This window comes from Protopterus annectens, chromosome 6.part0 (assembly GCF_019279795.1).
Source record: "Protopterus annectens isolate FY-2018-M chromosome 6.part0, PAN1.0, whole genome shotgun sequence".
NCBI lineage: Eukaryota > Metazoa > Chordata > Ceratodontiformes > Protopteridae > Protopterus > Protopterus annectens.
The window spans coordinates 1,052,378,715-1,052,401,349 of record NC_056737.1 but is presented as its reverse complement, the minus strand read 5'-3'; the positions used below and the strand labels follow the sequence as shown (position 1 = coordinate 1,052,401,349).

At 41.2% G+C, this 22,635-nt stretch overlaps 1 protein-coding gene across 3 annotated transcripts in view; it reads right to left on the bottom strand.

The window, feature by feature from the left end:
* RGS6 (regulator of G protein signaling 6) overlaps positions 1–22,635 on the bottom strand; it is a 2,564,457-nt gene that overhangs the window by 1,278,787 nt on the left and 1,263,035 nt on the right. The gene's annotated exons all lie outside the window — the stretch shown is intronic.

The following is a 22,635-nucleotide window of genomic DNA, read 5'->3' as shown; positions in this document are numbered from 1 at the left end:
GGAACAGGAATGTTGCCTTGACTCAAGAAAAAATTTAATATTTTCCCTTCTGGTCTATTGATGATTTAGTGCACAGTAGTTCAACCACACCTTGCAAGAAATGGTCAAACAGCCATGAGACAAAAACTAGATACAATGCCTAAATGGAACAAAAAAGCTTTGTGAAATGCTGAATTTTGCTAGCTTCATGTAACAGACCATATTTAAGTTCATTTAAGGTAACCCACAGTAATAAAAAAATCAGTATTTTAATTACCTATTTGGGTACAAAATACACACAGTGTCCCAGTGAACTGTGTCCCTTCTGAGATGGTGCACTACCTCTGACTCTAAATTGCTACAAAATATAATAATAATAATGGCAAACTTTACTCTTTGATGGATACTGCCCTCCAACAAACCATATGAACCATAACTGTCCTTTCCTTTCATGCACTGTATTCCACCAAAAATTATAGCAGCTTTCCATAGAATAATTTCTCACGCAGACAAGAATGAAAAACGTAATAAGAACTACAGTAAAATTTTCCTATTTCAGCTCGTGATTGGTAAAGAAATACACTTCCCCCAATAAGTAGTAACATTTTTATTTGCCACCAGTTACTATATGATGGCCGTGTGCTTTCATCTAAAAGATGCCTCCACACTTCTTTCCCAAAAAGGCAGCCAAGTTTTCTGTACATTTGATCCTTAATGGCAAGGAGATTGAAAGAAAAAAAACAGCTTAACAATAATACCATCATTTCTACACATCGCCCTTGAACACATATACTCACCCCAAACAGACACTAAGCACCTTTCAGGGATTCAAAGAATTGAGCTAAAATTAGGGACAACTGAGAGACTAGGGCTCACCTCAATAAAAACAAAGAAACACAAAAGAATTCTGCCAGTGCTGTTCTTAGCATCAGTAGTAGTTTTCAAGCTCTCTTGATGTCTATTTCTCTCACGGAAACAGGCATCTTCCCTCTTTCTAAACATGCAAGCACTCTGGAGTAAAGGAAACAATGCACCCCTCATCCAAATAATGTGCTGCAAATCTTTTTATAAAGGAATTGCCTAACTACAATGCCTAGCAATAGTCCTCTCCCATGAAAAAAAACATTTGAATCTTATTCCTTTTCAGCACTGTGGCATGTGGCACCACCCTGTTTGTTATTTCAGGGAACCTCAATGCTTAAATAGGTTCATAGGTTCATAGGTAGGTACTAGGCTATCTGCCCAAAGGCATTTATAAGCCTAGCCAGAATGTGTTGACTTTCACTGCCCCCTTAGATTAGTTCCTTGTGCCTCTGTCCAGCAGAGCCACTGAAGAGATCCCCGAGGTAAACTTTCTGTTTCCCATCCACTCGTCAAAGTTTCTTTTGAAGAGTGTTAGCGAGGAGCTCTGCTTAATGTAGATTGGGATCTTGTTCCAAAGCATGGGAAGTCTCTGGGACAGGAATCTATCCCTCCAGCATGTCCTATTTATTGTTGTGGTGAGGTTTAGATCCCTAGAGCATGTGGCTCGAGGGGATAAGGTTTTCTTTAGGTGGAGCATGTCCATAAATTCTGCGTTGGACATGGCCTTGTATGTCAGGCAGAGATCACCTCTGAGTAGGTGGTATGCAACCAAGTACAGCTGGAGTTTCTTCAGTCAAGCTGCATAGAGCATCTGTTTGAGGCCAGTGATCCTCTTGGTGAAGTATTTCTGTGGTCTTTCCAGCTGTTGCAAGTGTCTTGTAAGGTACATCCCAAATGGGGCATTGTACTTTATGATGGGTCTGATGAGTGATGAGTAGAGGGGCACAATGACCTCTTTTGATTAGGTGGGCCATGTAGAAGAATTTTCTAACCACTTTGGCAATGTGATTATCAAAGGTGAGATTACTATCTACTTGGGTCCTCAGATCCCTTATTACATCTTCCGTATTTAGGGGACCACCACCTATGTGGTAGCTTGTGGGTACGTTTTTTTCCAAAGGGGATGACTATGCACTTTTTGGCATTTAGCTTGAGGCCATGATTTTGACACCAGGTATCCGTCTCAGTGAGACCCTTCTGGAGGATGTCCATGTCAGCCGGAGAGTCAATTATAGCCCCTAGTTTGCAGTCTGTGAACTTGGTCAGCCATAGTCCTCCTGTGCTTGCCTGTACCTCTGAGAAGTATATGCTGAACAGAAGGGTCTTAGGACTGAGCCCTGGGGAATGCCACTTGTAACCAGTTTACAGTCGGACCTAGCTCTCAACTCTCACCATGTGGTTCTGTCCGTGAGCCAGTTGACAACCCATCTTGTGATGTAGGGGTTTATGGTCAGGCTGGTGAGCTTGTCTATAATACCAGAATGGGGAATGGTGTTGAAGGCCTTAGCGATGTCTAGGTAGGCTGTGTGTACCACCTTTCCCTTGTCTATAGCCTTGGTAACAGTATCAAAGAAGTCCACCAGGTTTAGGAGGCATGATCTGCCCTTAACAAAGCCAGACTGGGTAGGGTCCAGTGTTTGGAGGTTCCCAATGTCACTATTAAAGAGTTCCATGATGATGCGCTCCATAGCCTTGCAGACCAAGCCAGTCAGGCTTATAGGGCGATAGTTCCCGGGGTCTGCTGTGGCTCCACCTTTGTGGAGTGGAATAACCGTTGCTGTGCACCACTCTATGGGTACATAGCCTGTGGAGAGGCAGAGTTTGAACTGTGTGTTTAGGTGAGAGGTTAGTTGGTCTTTGAGCTCATGTTGGATGCAGCCTGGGACATCATCCGGTCCCATTGATGCTGTGTTTCTGGCTTTGGAGAGGGCTGTTTTAACCTGAGTGTCTGTGATTTCAGGGACTCTACATTCTTCTGGTATGGTTATGGGCCCTTTTGGGGGTGAAAGGGGGGTGAAGTTTGCGCTGAACCTGTCTGCCAGGATGTTGGCAATATCAGTTGGTTCAGTGTATTTTATGCCATTCTGCATCAACTCCGAGCAGATCTGAGCATTGCCACTTAGATTCTTGACATAGCTAAAGAATGCCTTGTGGTTATCTTTGGAGTCCTTGGCAATTTTTCTTTCAAAGCTCGCCTTGGATGATTTTATGAGGGATCATAGTTTCTTGCTGATACTGATCAGGGATGTCTTCCCTTCTTGGGATTTTATTCTTTTCTGTACTAGTTTCCTCCTTCTATTGTATAGCTTGTTTATGGCAGGAGTCCACCAGACTGGTTTCCTTTTCTTGGAGGAGTGAGTCTTGGTTTTGCTTGGGATGGCATGATCCATGCATTCTTGTAGGTGCCCATAGAATGCATTAGTAAAGGATTTTGCAGCTTGGACAGCGTTATCCTTCAGCATGGGGGCTTTGAAACTTTCCACCTCAGTCTTAAGTAACGTGAAGTTTGCTTTTGAAAAGTTTTTCATGATGGTTTTCTTGTCCGGGCGTGGTGTGGATATCCAAAGTGATTTGTTTATGGTCAGATCTAACCAGCGAGGGGTTGACCTCTGTAGTGGAACACCAGTCGCCCATGTTGGTGATGACTAGGTCCAATATGTTGTCACCTCTGGTGAGAGTGTTGACCAGTTGAACCAGGGTGTTTGAGTTTATATAAATCACCCAATATTAGGGTGTTTGGTAGGACGTTTATGTTTCCCAGCATTTCCAGAAATGCGGAATGGGGGTCCTTAGACATGGTGGGTGATCTGTAGCAAGCTAAAATTTGAATTGCAGTTTTGCCTGTTGTTAGTTGCACGTGGATGATCTCTGAAGCATCGTGCTGTGCCACAAACCTGGAGGTGTGGGTATCCTTGATGAATATGGATACGCCCCAGCCTTTTGTATTTCGGTTTGGGTTCTGTGGCCGAAATGTATGGTATGAGTTGTAGCCTGGTAGTGCTGGGGTGCTCTCTGGAGCCTTAAACCAGGTTTTTGTTACTGCACATATATCGATTTTCTCCATACTGAGGAGTGCCTCAAGTGCGTGCATTTTGAGGTTTAGACTTCTGGCATTGAGTGGCATTATCCTCAGTTTTTTGTTACTTGTGCTATTTATGGTGGTGGGTTTGTCTTTTGAGCCTTGCCTAAAAAAGGCACTATGGGGCTGGCAAGAGCCTTGGCCAGTATTCGAAAGCCTAAGGGTGACAGGTGCAAGCTGTCTCTAGCGAAGCAGAGTGGCTTCTCGAGCATGTCATCCCAGGTGGACAGACACGGGATCCCCTTTGAATGACACCAGAAACTTAGCCAATTGTTGAAATTGAGAATTTTTACTTTATACCGTGGTATCATTCTTGGTGAGGTCAGGATGCTACTCAGGGTCAGGGTCATACTGGCCTGGGCTACGTGATCAGAGAACTCTTCCATGTTTCTTTTCATGTAGTCCAGGGAGGTATTGCTCAGGTCCTTCACACCAACATGGACATTGACAGAGTCATATTTGTACTTGTGAAGTGACCTGATTGCTTGTGTTATGTGGCAGATCCTGGCACCCGACAGGCAGCTAACAGTAACCTTCTCCTTGTTCAGCCTAGTGAGTGGGACATTAGTGTGCCTGACAATAGAGTCACCTATTACTAGTATGTTGGGTATGTTCTATTGCCTTAAGGGCTGTGATTGCATGGCAGACTGGTTTTGTGAAGTATGTGTTTCATGGTTTGTGTTGGGGGGTAGAGGTTGCTTGGATGTTTGCTTTGGAGGTCTCTGTTGGTTTTGCAGATTTTTATTTAGTGCCTCCGAGTATGTTTTCATGTATTTATGTGTGTTTTTTTTCCAGCGCTGCTTTAATGGGTCTGTGTGAGACTGGTGGTGTGATGCAAGTGTTTCCCTTCTCCTCTTGACTGTCTGATCCAGTCTTGGGTTGAGAGAGCTTAGTCTCCAGTTTGGCTGTATAACTGCATCTCTCGCATGTATTAGTGTTTGGTGGTAGGAGGAGGTGGGTTGTCTGTGCACATGAGGCAGTTGTAACATTGCCTCAGAATGCCCAGATTCACCAGCTGGACTGGAGAGTACACCTGAAATTGCCCTTTGGACATGCCTGGATAGGTACAGTGAACTGTTTTACTGGATGGCTGGTAAGGCCGAATTGAGAGCCTTGTCCTTCTGTACAGTACAGGAGGGTCTAATGCTAGGGTTTATAAGTGCTTGCTATACATTTTGAGCAAGTGCCTGGCTGAGAAATTAATGGCTTGAGTGCTTAAGTTGAACGTTTGTCTAGTTCCAAGGGAAAAATTGAAGAGGAGACTTTGTGGAGCCGGGAATAGTTTTACCCTGGATAATCGGAGCTGCCCGGCGCACAAAACTGAGCAAATACGGTATTTATAGCAGGGAAATGAAAGAGATAGAAATTAGCCCAAAATGGCCAATAAACTACTAATTTCTGGGCTGAAACCACTCCTCCAGGGACAGATAGGCTGCTCAAAGCTCCCCTCTCTCACAGGTGAACAGAGAACTTCCTTCTATCCAAGTAAGGTATGGGCAAACACAGAGATTTGTAACACAGCCCTGAATTCAGTACTAACCTGAAAACTGGACTATACTAGCTTAGAAAGGCGGGAAACAAGTATATATATATATATATATATATATATATATATATATATATATATATATATATATGTTTTTTTTTTTTTGTTTGTTTTTAGAAAATAAAGCAGATACACTCAAAAAACACTTTAAATGCACAGAAAAGGATACTTATTGTTATATATCACAGATCAGAGTTGTAGTCAATGCCCCTAGTAATAAAGTAGGAAGAAACACAAATACAGTAAAAGCAGATGAATAAAGTGCAATTTTATATATATATATATATATATATATATATATATATATATATATATATATATATATATAAAACAATACAAAACTAACAAACTGATTTAAACAAGTTACCCAATTAACCAGAAAAAAACTCAAAACTGAGCCCTGTTCCAGCAGTCTTCAATAAGACAAGTTCTAACTGCGCACCCCTGCTTACTAGGATGCAGGAGAACCTTCTCCAAAAAGATGGCCTGGATCAGTGCTCAAGTTATACAAACAAAGCTAGATTCAGCAGGCCTGAATCTGGTCTATGTTACAGCAACAAGCTGCACCAATTTCAGAAGGAAACAGTTCAAATAAGCAGGCACAATAAGCCTGTGACCAGAAATTCCCAGCTCAGAAGGACAGAATCCAGCCTCTTCTCCCACAAGAGTGCAGACCACAAACTTTCCTAATGTAGAATAACTGGCCTGAAGCCTAAGTGCTTAAGCCAGAACTAATACACTTTTAGAATAGCAGACACTGGGCCTTCAATCAGCAATTCACAGCTTAGAATGATGTAAGCTACCTGTCCTGTCACAACAGTGCAGACCACAAACTTTCTTAATGTAAAACAACCTGTATGAAGCCCAAGTGCTTAAACCAAAAGACTTAGAATAACAGTTACAATTTAATCAGGCTACTACCAAGCAGTAATAAATGCAGCAGAATAAATAAAAGTGAGTACTTTTAAGAAAAGTAAAATAATGTAGGAGGAAAGACAAATACAGTAAAAGCAAATGAATAAAGTGCAATTTTTTTAAGTGCAAAAAGAGAGGAAGGAAGAACCTAAGTGGGCTGGCCTTCTCAAATCTTCTTTATGTATTAAGTGGAGTGAACACTAGACTCAGAATATGATCTCACTGTACTCGGTTAAGTGAGCAAATGAGATGGACCCAGAAGGAGTGTTCTAAAACAGACTTACAGGAGGGGCGGGCAATTCCAGAGTCACCAACACAATAACAGAGAGGGTGGGTGGGGAACTAACTGCAGAGAGACACACAGCACACTGTTCAGAAACACACAATTTGGAAACAGAAAAAAAATGAAAATACAGTACTTTTAAAACTGCAAGTTTGTACTTAACAGAATACTAAAATACACTAATGCAAGTTTCACTTAGCTTCAGCTTCTAATGCAGATGTTTTTTAGCCAAGCAATACTCTCAGGAGTTGAGCATAAAATGATTTCTCAAACTTTGTGGCTAGCACTTAAAATACAGAGCAATCCCTCTCTAGACTATTAAATATCAGATAACAAAGAAGTGATAACGCCACCCCCTCTAATAGCAAACAGGCACACAGCACACTGTTCAGAAACAAACAATTAGGAAACAGAAAAAATGAAAATACAGTACTTTTAAAACTGTAAGTTTGTACTTAACAGAATACTAAAAAATACTACTGCAAGTTTCACTTAGCTTCAGCTTCTAATGCAAATGTTTGTAGCCAAGTAAGTCTCTCAGGAGTTGAGCATAAAATGATTTTTCAAACTGTGTGGTTAGCACTTAAAGTACAGAGGAATCCCTCTAGGCTATTAAATATCAGATAATAAAGAAGTGATAACACCACCCCCTCTTATAGCAACACACAACACACTGTTCAGAAACACAAAATTAGGAAACAGAAAAAATGAAAATACAATACTTTTAAAACTGCAAGTTTGTACTTAACAGAATACTAAAATACACTACTGCAAGTTTCACTTAGCTTCAGCTTCTAATGAAGATGTTTGTAGCCAAGCAAGTCTCTCATGAGATATACAGATTTGACCTAAAAGAAGCACTCCTAGCCTGCAGGTCTGGTCTGAATCAACATCAACAGTTACACAAAAAAATTGTGATTGTAGCTCAAGCTCTTTCTTCTCTCTTTATTTAACCTGTTGAATCATGAGCCAGAGCCAAGCTTTTACTCAGGCCCGAGCCAAGCTTGACATAGCTCTTGCTTGCCCATCTCTAATGCTAAGTCATGACACAGAGAAATAGTATTACTTTTCTCCAGGGTAGGGATATGGGAGGGAACACTGACAGACCATGGAACCTTATTTATGTCCACAATAATATACCTTTCCTGTGTCTTAAAGTAAAACAGTTAAGACCTTCAGATTACCACCCTCAAACTGATGGTGCAGTGAAGTATATGCTAAAGAAGACCACTGAAAAGCATTGAAAACTGTGATAATTTACTTCTATACCTACTGCCTGCTACAAAAGAGGCACTTCAAACTTCAAAGAATTTAATCTACTGATTTACAACATGGGAGACATCACCAATGCTATATAGATATAGAAAAAGAGACTTGGAGGAGGACAAAACTCAGTTTACAGTATAAGTGTAATTGTAAACTTTATAGCAATAGTTGTATAACATATGCAAAGGGCAGAAGAGATGAAACACAGGGTGTACAATGATAAAGCAGCCTTGCAGAGTTTAAAACAGAGGACAAAGTATTAGTACTGGTTCTCTTCAATGGAAAAAAGTCCCTTTCTAACAAGATGGTGAGAGAAAAAGAATGAAGTGAGCTGTGATGCCCCTGCACTGGCCCAGTAATGAAGGAGCCTCAATCCTCACCACTGGCAACAGTAAGGGACATACACAATGGGAGGATAACAAGTACACACACAGAAAATTACAATTTCCCTTAAGAGCACAAAGAGATCACAGTCAGTCTGGGGCTGGTTTCTCCCTCTTTCTCCAGATCCCCAATAATACTCCCCACTGGCATAGCTATAGGATTGAGATCTCAGCTGAGTGACTAAACCAAGATCTACACTACCCTCTCTCTCCATCCAGTGCTTTGTGTCCCTGCCCAAGTAGCTGACACACACATTCTTTGAGATTTGATTTATATACAAACACACACACACACACACACACACACACACACACACACACACACACACACACACACCTGGAGAAGGCTGGCACAGGTTTACTAGCTATGCTCCCTTCTGACCAGACTATAAGGTAGTTATCACTGCCACCAGCCCCTCCTTATCAGCTACTAGAAGGCCCTTACAAAGGGTGACCTATCCTACTGTGTAATGTTACAATTATCCAAATGGCAAGTGTGACCAAGACTTGCAAGGCTAGTTAAGAGTGGCCTGTAGAGTGTCACAAAATACATATGCAAGTACTCTAAGAGTTTAAATATGTCTCACAAATATCAGCCACAAAGATAGGTTTAAATATATTTAAAAAAGAACAAGACAATATCAATCACCACAGTAACTATAGTCCAGAATCTCAGGAAATATTTTAAAACAACATTGCAGGACAGTCTCAAATAAATACAGAAAACATTTAAAATAATCTTTACTATATTCCTATCTATATCTAAAAGATAATATGCCCTAAATAACTTACTTACAGATCAAGACACAGGCAGACATGCTCAATGGATGTTTCTAGGTCCAAGACAAGATACAAAATGCACAATTTTTCTTAGAAGGCTTTTAAATTACTATCAAACATTACTGCTGGGTCAGCATGTATGACATTACTCTTTGTTACCTGCCTATAATTCCCAGATTAACAAAAACTAACATAACTAACATCTCTGTGTGAAAAATACATATCTCTCAGAAGTTTGCAGAACTTGGAATTCGTAAAACAATAAAACGGTTTTACATTTTAAACGTAGTAATTACTTCTCTCCAAGACAATATAAAAAACTTCTAGCTCTAGACATCCTGTCTTCTTGCTGCATTGAAACTAACTTTTATATCACATCATAAAGGACTTAATTTTACCTTATTTTCTTAAAGTTTTGTAAGTTTTGTAAGACAGCGCAGTGGTGCAGCAGTAGCATTGTTGCTTCACAGCAAGAGGTTCTCCAGTTCAATTCTCGGCTGGGGTGCCTTCTGTGTGGGATCTGCATGTCCTCCCTGCATTCATGTGGGTTTCCTTCCATGTTAGAAAGACATGCATCTGGAGCATTTCTCCCCGGGCCTCCGCTGAAAATTGGCTCATTCCAAGTCGGACTTTCCTGGTTAACAAATGTAAATAAATACATAAAATAATCTTCTATGTCCCAGGGAATGTTGTGGTTACATTCTTGAAGCTCAGTACATAACATACAGTTCTGTATAAATCATAGCAATATTCACAAATGACATAGAATTATTTACAAAATTCCAGCTAGTTGGGCTGGCAGCATTTTGGTTTGTCACATGAGCTACAAAATAAGACAAAATACAAGGCAAGGAGAAGACCAGAGCAGATATACAGGTTCATAGGTTCAAAGGTGATTACTTGGTTAAAGGCACAAGAGCCTTTACAAGCCTAGTGAATAATACCCAGAATATGACAATATTATATCTGAATTCCCCAGCTATGGGCTGGGGTAGTATCAGGGTAGTGGGTCTTTGGGTGTTGGAGCCCTGAGTCATTTTACAGACTGCCTCTGTCCATAAAGGACTTGGGCAGTACCCCAGGAATGAATTTATAGTTCCCCATCCATTTATCCAAATTCTTTTTGAAGAGAGTGAGGGTTGCACTTTGTTTTATGAAGATGGGAAGTTTATTCTATAGACAAGGTTGCCTTTGTGATATGTATCTGTCTCTCCAGCAAGGTCTAGAGCCAAAAGTAAGGTTTAGGTCCATGGAACGTGTAACCCTTGTATAATTTTTCTTGTGAATATGTACCATTGTCATCAAGGCTGGTTCAAAGAATGCCTTTTAGGTCTGGCATAAGTCCCCTCTCAGTAAATGATATGAGAGACAGTAAAGGGATAGGGCCTTTACTTGGTCTGCATAAGACATGTGCTTACACTTTCTATTTTTTGTGAGAAACCCCTGGGACCACTCCAACTGGTGTAAGTGCCTCGTTAGGTACATGCAGAAGGGAGCATTGTACTTGATTATGGGACTGATGAAGGCTGAGTACAATGGCATTATGACTTCCTTTGATTTTGATGCCATGCCTTTACGTAAAAGTTGTGCCACACAGAAGGATTTCCTCATATTGCAGCTATCTAGTGGTCAATGTTTAGGTTACTATCTATCTGTGTTCCTACGTCCCTCAGCACTAGGTCTGCTTTTAGGAGTCTGGTATCAATATTATAATTTTCTGGATTTCTGATTTACTGAAGGGTATAATTAAGCCAAATTGGGTTTGGTTCAGTTTTTGGAGGGTTTCTATGTTGTTATTGATCAGGTCCATGATAATTCTCTCCATGGCCTTGCAAATAAGACTGGTCAAGCTTATTGGTCTGCAGTTCTTGGTCAGTTGATGGGTCCCCCTTGTGCAGAGGGACAACTGTTGCACTCCTCCATTCCTTTGGGACAAAGACCATTTAGAGGCTATGGTTTTACAGGAAAAGCTCACCCAGACTCTGTTACAACTTGCTTTGATGGGAAAGGTTGGATTGCTTATTGCCTTCTTCTATTTTGTACGTGTAATTTGTTTCCTTTACATTGTGTTTTCCTTGTATTCTGCTTTTAATTGTATATTAAATATAGGAAAGAGACAATAGCTGTGTTGCTTGTGAGTCACACAGGTCATTAGACTACAAGTCAGTATGACTCAGTCATAGTCCATGTGGCTGTATCTCCTTAGACTACATAAAGATAGACATCATAGAGCTTTTGGAATATGTGTCCCAGGCTGGTATGAGCCTAGCATTGAGCAGCATTTTACCTTCTCCAAGCATGATGCCACAATACGAACAAAAGATGACTGACTTTAATAATTGGCTTAGTTTCTGCTGCTATTCTAAGGGGGTGCAATATTTGTCACTACGGAAGGAGATTGTCAACACACTACACTGCTTTGCCAGAGATGATCTGCACCTCTCCACTCTAGACTTTTGAATATGAGCTAAAACATTGTGTTCCCCCATAGTTCCTTTTTTGGCAAAGCCAAACTGAAAGTACTTCCAACATAGCAAATCAAAACGAAGAAAATCTAAAGGTATTACTGTGCAATGCTAGGAGCCTAAACAAAAAATCTTAACTCCCTAGAAGGTCTCTTCAGTCTAGAAAATGCTGATGTCTATGTGGTAAATGAGACATGGTTTAAAGCCGCAGAGAGCAGACCAACAGTGTAAGTATACAATGCCTTCCACACATTTAGACATGTTTGTCTTGATTTACATCAAAAATAAATATACTTCAAGGCTGGTCCAACAGTACAAGGTACTGGTACAAGGTACAAATCACCATAGGCAAAATCTAATATCACTTCCTTGCCAGCTATAGGTCCCCTTCTATGACCCAGGAAACCCATACCGGTATTTAAACTTATTAAAAACACTCGCCATCCAACCCAATACCATATTCATGGGGTGTCTTTAATTACCCGACTAGCAACCGATAATCCTATACGACACCAAACGTACAGGCCCAAAGATTCTTGGATTTTGTAAACACAAACTCCTTGGGTCAGATTGTCAATACACCAACCAGGGGTGCAACCATACTGGATCTGGTCCTCACTAATATGGGTGAATACTGCACACCCCCTAGTGTAATGTCTTCTCTGGTAAGGCCAGACCACAAAATGGTCTCCTATGAAATAAAAATAAAACCTGGCCCCCCAGCTAACCCAGGAATATTCAGAAACTACTCTAAGGCTAACTTCCTGCTATTAAGTGACATCTGGGCAAAATTTCAAACCCCCATAAACCCTAAGAACACTGCTGCTTATGCAAAACAGTTCAGAGAAACCCTATATAAGCATGTTAATAGCTGCATAGAGGCACCTGTACCCAACAGGAACCAATACAGAAATAACTCAAAAAACAAGCCACCCTGGTGGAATCACAAAATCAATAGGCTGTATAACAGAAGGAAGAAAATCATGGCAAAAATTAGGAGGTGCAGCACCCAGCAGGATAAAAGCACTCTCATCAAACAAAACAAACAACTCAAAGGACACATAATATCTACCAATATCAAACTTCAGGTAAATTTAGCCTCTCAGGCCAAGGACAACCACAATGCATTCTTTAGCAATGCCTGCAACCTCAAAAGCAATACATAATTGTGTGCAGACTCATTGTAAATGGAGCCACCTATAACGAGACAGAAGATATAACAAACCTACTGGCTGACAAATTCAGCTCCAACTTTACCGTTCTCTCCCCTTCAACCTTCCTTCAGGAAAAACCATCAAATTGAACTCCCCCTGCCATCACTAGGGAACAGGTCCTTAATGCTCTCTTTAAGGCTATGAACACTGCATCAATGGGGCAAGACAACATTCCAGGATGCCTTCTAAATAGCATGAAACATGACTTAGTAAGTTCTCTGGAGTTGCTATTTAACTGTAGCCTCCAAACAGGCTTTGTGCCTCATGAATGGAGAACAGCAACAGTCATCCCTCTGCACAAAGGTGGGCCATCTACAGACCCTGGAAACTAAAGACTCATATGTCTCACTAGTCTTATATGCAAAGCCATGGAAAGAATTATTGTATTATGGAAACAATTAATAATTATATAGTAAACTTCTAGACACTGGACCTAGCCCAGTCTGGTTACATCAAGGGCAGGTCAAGCCTACTCAGTCTGCTGGACTTCTTTGAGAAGGTTGTCAGAGCAATGGATGAGGGCAAAATGGATCACACTGCCTACCCTGACCTGGTCAAGGCATCTGACACAATACCCACTCAGTCATTATTGACAAACTCAAAAGGTTAGGTACAAACACAGGGGATAGCCAACTAGCTCACAGACATGACCCAGGAAGTTAAAACTGGGGAGTCCACCTCTGCAAAGAGACCAGTCACAAGTGGAGTCCCACAGGGATCAGTCCTTGGACCACTCCTTTTTGGCATTTACTTCTCTGAAGTTAAGGCCAATGCCAATGGTCTCTGGCTGACTAAACTTGCAGATGATTGCAAATTAGGAGCTGTCATTGAATCTCACACCAACACAAATGTTCTCCAGGAAGGTCTAAAACAACTGGTGTCAGAACCATGGACTAAAATTAAATTAGTTATCTATTTTATTTAACATTTGTTTACCGGGAAAATCTGACTTGGAACAAAGTCAATTTTCAGTGGAAGCCCGGGGAGAAATGCTCCAGACACAAGTCTTTGTAATGTGGTAGGAAACCGGAGTACCCGAAGAAAACCCACACGAACGCAGGGAGGAAATGCAGACTCCACACAGAAGGCACTCCAGCTGAGAATCGAACTGGAGAACATCTTGCTGTGAGGTAACAAAGTGCCATCCAATAAATGCATAATAGTTTCCTTCAGGAAGTCATCCACCCCTGGTAGCTATCATATTGACAAAAACCCTCTAACAGCTGACCCAGTAGTCAGGGAATTAGGGACACACACATAGACAGTAATCTAGCCTTTGACCATTATGTGTCTACAGTACTCATTAAATCATTCTATGTTGTGCAATTTACAAACAAAGGTATGGCATCAAGGTCCAAGGAAGTCATTGTTAAACTGCATTTGGCATTCATCAGACCTATCACTGAGTACAATACTCCCTTTGGTATGTACCTAACCGGGCATATCCAACCAGTGGAACATCCACAGAGGGTTCTCACCAAAAGTATACAGGGTGTAAGTAAAATGTCCTATGCAGACCACCTCAAGGTCCTATCCCTGTATTCTGTCTCCTACAGGCTGTTGAGGGGAGATCTATGCCTAGAATACAGGGCATTACCACACCCCACTCTGATGGATCTCCTGAATATCCGCAGAATTATTCATAGATTGATAGACTACTACTAGGCTAATGACCCAAGGGGCCTTTCGAAGACTAGCCATGTTTTCCTGAAAGAATAATTATGTACTGCATTGAAATAGGACATTGAGAGCCAGGCACTTATAAGCTGCCTCTGTCCATAAGGGACATGGGTGCTGGGCCCAGTGTAAATTTCCTATTCCCAATCCACTATTGTAAGTTGTGCTTAAACTGGGAAATAGACAAACTTAGATTCACATGGATGGGAAACCTGTAACATAGGAGTGGCAGTCTCTGGGACACATACCTGTTTCTCCAGCATGTTCTGTTTAAGTCATCCACAAAATTCAGGTCCCTAGAAGTTGTATCTGTGGTACTTTTTGATTTATGAATATGTAGAAGATTCATAAATGTGGGGTTGGTGGATGCCTTGTAAGCCAGCCATAGATCACCCCTCAGCAATCTATAGGAGACTGAGTAGAAGGAAACGGCTTTAAGGCACTCTGTGTAAGGCTGGTTTGTTACATTTTGTAATTTTTTTGTAAGGAACCTTTGAGGTTGCTCTAGTTGCTGCAGATGCCTGGTCAGGTAAAAACCAAAGGGAGGATTGTACTCTATGACTGGTCTGATAAGGGTGGAGTACAGTGGGATAATGACCTCTTTGGATGTAGATGCCACGCCCTTATTTATAATCTGTGCAACATAAAAGGATTTCCTTACCACTGTAGCCATGTGGTGGCCAAACATAAGCCTACTTTTGTGTACATACCCAGATCTCTGACCACTGGGTCGACTCTTAGGGGTGTATTATCAACATGGTAATTAACTGGGATGATTGATTTCCCAGAGGGTATAATTACGTATTTCTTAGCATTGAGTTTAAGACCATGTCTTTGGCACCATTTATTAGTCAGCGATAGACCTTCTTGAAGAATGCTAGTGTCTGCAGGGGAGTTGATGATAACCCCCAGCCTGCAATCATCTGCAAATTTAGTCAGCCACAGCGTTTGCTTTCATCTCAGAGAAACAGATGCTAAAAAGGAGTGGGCCCAATACCGAGCCCTGGGGGACTCCACTAGTGACGTCCCTCTTGGTTCAGGTGACCTCACCTATTTTGACCTCCTGGGCCTTGTCAGTGAGCCAGTCGGCTATGCTATCCAGTGGGTGATAAAAGGGTTTATACCTAAATTAGTGAGCTTATCTGTAATGCCTGAGTGGGGTATTGTATCAAAAGCTTTGGCCAGGTCGAGCTAAGCTGTGTTTACAGTCTTCCCTTCGTCCTCTGCTTTGGAGACCCTCTCAAAAAATCCACCAGATTTTAATAGGCATGACCATGACCTTTCTTTTAACAAAGCTGAACTGTGATGGGTCCAGTGTTTGCAGGTTACCTATGTCCTTATTTATCATGTCCATGATGATTTATTCCATGGTCTTACATATGAGGCTGGTAAGACTTATGGTCCTGTAGTTATCCAGATCAGTGGTGGACCTCCTTTCTGCAAAGGAATGTCTGTAGTCATCATTTATTCCTTTGACACAAAATTTTACTGAAGGTTCCGGCTGAAAAGTGATTCAAGTGGACCAAAGAGGTCTTGTTTTATGCTATTTATTAAACATTCCAGGATTTTATCGGGACCCATCAATGCCGTGTTTTTGGCCTTGGAAAGTGCATTAATGACCTGCTTTCTAGTAATGGTTGGAGGGATTATATTATGTGGTAGTTCCTTTGGTCTATCAGGGGGAGTGAGGGGAGAAATTTGAACTGAACCTGTCAACAAAAAGTTTGGCTCTGGTTCAGTGTGGGTGATGCCATCTACAATAGGTTTTCTGCATTGTTGTGTACATTCTGTGAAGTTATGGACATAGCCTGTAGAAAGCTTTGTGGTTGTCCTCTGCCTGAGAAGCTATTTTTTCTTCAAATTTAACCTTTGAAGTATTAATTTACCCTCTTAGCTGTCTGTTTAGATTGGTCAGTGGGCTTTTAGTATGCATGGCTTTGTTTCTCCTACTCTTGGCCAAGACTGATTGCTAATGGGATTCTATGAGGGTGGCTTGTCTTTTGAGTTTGTCTTATTCTTAGTATGACTGTGCACAACTTGGTCTAAACAGCTGTCAGTATGGCTGTAACGAGATTTTGGAACTAGCTCTGTGTATTCTATGGTATTTACTGATTTTGGGGGTGCTTGGAATTTAGCCAAGGTGTTGCTTAGTAGAGAGAGGTTAGCCTTGGAATAGCTCCTAAAGGTTTTTGGTTTTAAGGCACCTATGATTTCATTTTTATTTCAAGTAATTTTGCCTTAAGGTCAGATCTGATGAGTGAAGATATTACATTGGATGAGGAATACTGACACCCCCCCATGTTTGTGAGTACAAGGTCAAGGATATTTGCACCCCTGGTAGGAGAATGGGACCCATTATTCCAGGATGTTGGTATTAACAAAGTTAAGGAATCGCTGGGATTGTGCATTAGAAGTGGTGTAGGATTCACAGTCTATAGAGGGGTAGCTGAGATCCCCCATGAATATCTTATTGGGTTGAACAGTGAGGGATTCTAGTACATTGAGATTGGTAGTATGGGTTTCCTGTGACATGGACGAGGACCTATAGGTTGCAAGGATATGGTACGACACACTGTTTATGGTGAGTTGCATGTGTATGAGTTCCAGTGGGTCTAGTCTGGATGTGAGATTGGTCTTGATGTAGACTGAGACCCTCCACCTTTAGTTCCCTCCTGTGCAGTAGCTGCTCTAAAGGTGTTTAAGGCATTATAACCTTGCATTGCTGGGGTACTTTCCATGACATTAAACCATGTCTTCATTACTAGACAGATGTCTACACTCTCCAAGGAGGGTAAGGCTTGCAGGGAGTGGAGTTTCTAGTTAAGAGTTCTAGCACTGAGCAGTACGGACTTCAGATATTCCTTCATAGGTTCAGTTAAGTTGGTAGGTTTATCGGTTTGGCATTGCCTAAAAAAGGTACTATGGGGGTTGAAAATGTCTTTGCCAATATTTGTAAGCCTAGAGGGGATAAGTGAAGACCATCCCTGGCAAAGCAGCATAGTCTGTCAAACATGTCCTCTTAGGCTGTGAAATATTGTACCCCCTTGGACTGACACCAGAAGCTAAGCCAATTGTTAAAATCAACCATTTTCCGTTGGTAACATGGCATCATCCTTGGAGAAGGTAGTATGCTGCTCAGTGCTAGGCTCATACCTGCCTGAGACACATAATCAGTGAGCTTGATCATGTCTCTCATCATATAGTCAAGCAAGGTGCATCTCAGGTCATTAACAGCCACATGGACTATGACAGAGTCATACTAGTACTTGTGGTTCAATGACCTGAGTGCCTTGTGTGACTTGATAGATCATAGGCCCAGACAAGCAACTAACTGTGACTTTCTCCTTACTCAATCTGGTGAGGGGGACATCAACGTGTCTCACTATAGAATCACCAGTGACCAGGAAATGTGGCTGTGTGCTGGTTTGCCTTAAGGGCTCAGCAGTATAGGCATTGGATACAATATTACTGCAGAGGCATTTGATACAATGTTACTATGTGTAGCTGTGGATGATGTTTTAACAGAGTGTTTATGTGATGACTGAGGACCCTTTCTTTGATTGTACTGTGCGGGAGGTCTTAGTGTTTTAGGAAGGCTACCTCTAAGTGCCTCAGCATAAGTAGTTTTATTTGTAGGGTCTTCAACCTGTGATGTAGGTGGAGTGTAAGTGTCACTGACAACCTCTATAAGATTATTTTTTGTTATATAAGAGAGTTTTGCCTCCACCATTAAAATGTATTTACACTTCTTGCATACACTATCTGTTTTATTAAGAATAAGTGGGTTGTCAGCGTACATGAGGCAGTTCCTACAATGCCTCAGAATACCCATCTCAATCAGGCTGGCCAAAGAGAGAGTCAGAAAGTGCATATCCGTGGCCAATGATCTACTAGGGAGGAGTGAGGGAAATTTAAATATTGAACAAGTCAGTAAGAAAAGCAACTTGATGAGCAATGATCAGCTATGCATAAATTAGATGCTCTAGTAGTTAACAAAATCTGTCTAGACAGTAATTCCACAAGAGTGCAGACCAAAACAAAGACACTTAAAGCACAATAAGCCTTCACCAGCAATTCCCAGCTCAGAAGGGTGGAGGCTATTCTCTCTTCCCACAACAGTGTAGACCACAAACCTTCCTAATGTAAAATACATGGTTTGGAGCCCAAGTGCTTAAACCAGAGCAAAGACACATAGAACAACAGGCATAATAAGCATTCAACCAGCAGTTCCCAGCTCAGAAGGGTGTAGGCTATATTTTCCTGCCACAAGAGTTTAGTACACAAACCTTCCCAATGTAAAATAACTTGTTTTGAGCCCAGGTGCTTAAATCAGAACAAAGACACTTTAGAATACCTGTTGGCTGATATGTTCAGTTCAAACTCCCCATTCTAAAGAAGTAAACATTGCCTGTGATATGAACAGGACCTGCTGGGGAGAGGGTATGTATTCCACAGACTACCCCATCTCTAGATCTGGCTCCCCATCCTTGTGAAGCAGAGATCCTCCCTAACCCAATTCAAGTGTAACTTGGACAATTGGATGGGGAACAGGAAATTCATCCCAGGCAACCTGTAAATGGTTCATCTCCCAGGCCCCTGCTTGTAAATGTTTCATCTCCAAAGCCTCTGCTTACACACTTATCAAGGGTACCAGAACTTGTCAGACATTTGGGATGCATAGTTAGGCTTAAAAAGGCCCTAGTGGTCATTACCACCTATGAAGGGGGTTTCTAGTAACCCTGATAGATTCTGTTTTAAGCTGTTTAAGAAGCATCTTGGAATGTTGCAAAGACCAATGGAGGCTGTGTTTTTTCCTTAAGTGAGTGCAGTAAGGACCTGTTCTCTCATAATGACTGGTAGGGGTATGGTTGCAGGTATTTCTTTGGGAGTGGCAGGAGGTGATGGGGGAGAAGTTTCAACTGAACTTGTTGGCCAACAGGTTTGTTATTGTTTCAGGCTGGGTGTAAGTGTTGCCATTCATGATTGACTCGGCACATTGCTGAGCATTTCCCCTGAGGTTAAAAAAAATAATTAAACAAATCCTTATGGTTATCTTTCCCCTGGGAGGCTATCTTTACCTCATAGTTTGCATTGGCAGATTTGACCAGCTCTCTAATGTGTTTGTTTAGACAGGTGAGCATCCTTTTGCACTGATTTGTCTGTTCCTTCTTGGCTTTGGAGAGGATTATTTTCCTTTTGTTAAATAGCCTATTTATGCTAGGGATCCCAACCTATCTGTTTTATTAAGAATAAGTGGGTTGTCAGCGTACATGAGGCAGTTCCTACAATGCCTCAGAATACCCATCTCAATCAGGCTGGCCAAAGAATTTTATTTATTTATTTTATTTATTTATTTATTTTACATTTGTTTACCGGGCTAGTCCAACTGGATATATATCCGTTTTCAGCAGAGGCCCGGGGAGAAAAGCTCCACAAAAATCATACAGACATTGATTTACATACTGAAATATATTTTTTGTAGAAAGAAACATAAACAGGGAAAACAAATTAGACATACACATAAATTAACTAATTAGAAGAAATGCAAGTTATAGAATAAAAATAGATTAATAAAGGACAATGTACAAGAGGAGATAGAAAATGTAGGATCATGAGATATAAGAGAAAAGAGAGACCAATTAGGGAGCAACATGAAGGAAGGCAGGGAATTAAAGATTTAGTCTGGTTTAGTGCAAGGACATAGCCAATGAGAGTTAAAGAATAATTTGAGATTAGTTTTGAATTGGCTGAGAGAGGTAGCTAGTCTTAGGTTATTTGGAAGGGAATTCCATAGTTTTCCAATGGAATTGGCAAAAAGAGCATCGCCACCTGAATTATTGGATTTCGTTGTTTGTACCAGGACACTATTTGAAGAACGAAGGCTATTTAGATTGGAATAGGGGGTTAAAAGTTTGTACAATGAGGGGGGGGGTTTCTGGTTCTTTGATAATTTTAAATGCTTCACTAAGTTGGTTAAACTTGAGAAGATTGGGGAGTTCTAACCAGCCTAGTTTTCTTAGATTAAGGCAGTGGTGAGTACGGTAAGGCTCACCTGTTACAAATTTGGCAATATGGTTGTAAGCCACAGAGAGTTTGTTGAGTTCAGTTTTTTTGAGGAAGGAAAGTACCGGAGAGGCGTAAAGTAGGGTGGAGAGAAGGTGAGTGCGTGCGATTGTTAGTTTAGTATTGGGCGTAAGAAAGTTCTTAATTCTATACATGGAACCGAGTTTCTTGTTTACTGTCTTTATAGTTTGACTAATGTGAATATCAAATTTGAGCTTGTGGTCAATTGTGACACCTAGTAGTTTGGTATTGTTGACAGGCTCAATGATGGTCCCATTGGTGGACTGAACGTGGAAGGCCATATTATTAGAGAGTGGAGGGTGTAGCCCTAAAGAAGTGGCTAAGGTGGGGAGAATTAGTAGTAGGTTAGTTTTTTTAGGGTTTAGGATAAGTTTCCGTTCAGTGAACCATTTTTCTACTGCAGTAAAGCAGTGTTGGGTGGCTTTCTGGAGGTTATGAAGAGAGAGATCAGAGCAAATCAGCGTAGAGTCATCTGCATATTGAATGCAGGTGGCTTTAGGGATGACTGAATGGAGGTCATTTATGAATACAGAGAAAAGAAGGGGGCCAAGTATGGAACCTTGGGGAACTCCTATTGTGTTAGGTAGTAAGTGAGATAGTTTGCTTTGCCACTGAACTGCTTGTTGTCTACCAGAGAGGTAAGCATTAAACCAGTTTAGGGCAAGTTTATCAAGGTGAAGGTTTTCAAGGGTTTGTAGTAAGAGTTGATGATTGACCATGTCAAAGGCTTTTGACAGATCAAGAAATAGAGCAGAAGTAATTAGTTTGTTGTTACGGTAGCTGTTGATTGTGTCAACAAAGGAAAGGAGGGCAGTGGTAGTACTATGATGGGGGCGAAAGCCATGTTGAGTTTTGGACAAAAGATTATTTAGCGTGAGATAATGTAGGAGTTGTTTGTGAGCACATCTTTCCATTAATTTTGCTATAGGTGACAGTATTGCTATCGGTCGATAGTTAGAAGTTTCCGTGGAGGAACCATCCTTATGAAGAGGGATGACGTAGGATATTTTCCAAAGAGAGGGGATTGTGCCTTCTGTTATAGTTCTGTTAATTAAGATTGAAATGGGGTAGGCTACAGCATCTGATGCTATTTGTAGGTATTCGGCTGGGAGTCGATCGGCCGATAGAGTGGATGGTTTAAGTTTTTTCAATAGGGTTCTGATATAGGAGGTGGATATTGGTTGAAGGTTAAAGGCGGGTGGAAATTTGCCAATAGCAGTAGTAATAGAGGAGGAAGAAGAAGGTAGCTGACTGGCTAGTGACTGAATGGTCTCGGTGAAAAAAGAGTTGAAAGTGTTAGCTACTTCTACAGGATCTTTACCAATAAGTAAGACAGTCAGAAAGTGCATATCCGTGGCCAATGATCTACTAGGGAGGAGTGAGGGAAATTTAAATATTGAACAAGTCAGTAAGAAAAGCAACTTGATGAGCAATGATCAGCTATGCATAAATTAGATGCTCTAGTAGTTAAAAAAATCTGTCTAGACAGTAATTCCACAAGAGTGCAGACTTCAGACCAAAACAAAGATGCTTAAAGCACAATAAGCCTTCACCAGCAATTCCCAGCTCAGAAGGGTGGAGGCTATTCTCTCTTCCCACAACAGTGTAGACCATAAACCTTCCTAATGTAAAATACATGGTTTGGAGCCCAAGTGCTTAAACCAGAGCAAAGACACATAGAACAACAGGCATAATAAGCATTCAACCAGCAGTTCCCAGCTCAGAAGGGTGTAGGCTATATTTTCCTGCCACAAGAGTTTAGTACACAAACCTTCCCAATGTAAAATAACTTGTTTTGAGCCTAGGTGCTTAAATCAGAACAAAGACACTTTAGAATACCTGTTGGCTGATATGTTCAGTTCAAACTCCCCATTCTAAAGAAGTAAACCTTGCCTGTGATATGAACAGGACCTGCTGGGGAGAGGGTATGTATTCCACAGACTACCCCATCTCTAGATCTGGCTTCACATTCTTGTGAAGCAGAGATCCTCCCTAACCCAATTCAAGTGTAACTTGGACAATTGGATGGGGAACAGGAAATTCATCCCAGGCAACCTGTAAATGGTTCATCTCCCAGGCCCCTGCTTGTAAATGTTTCAT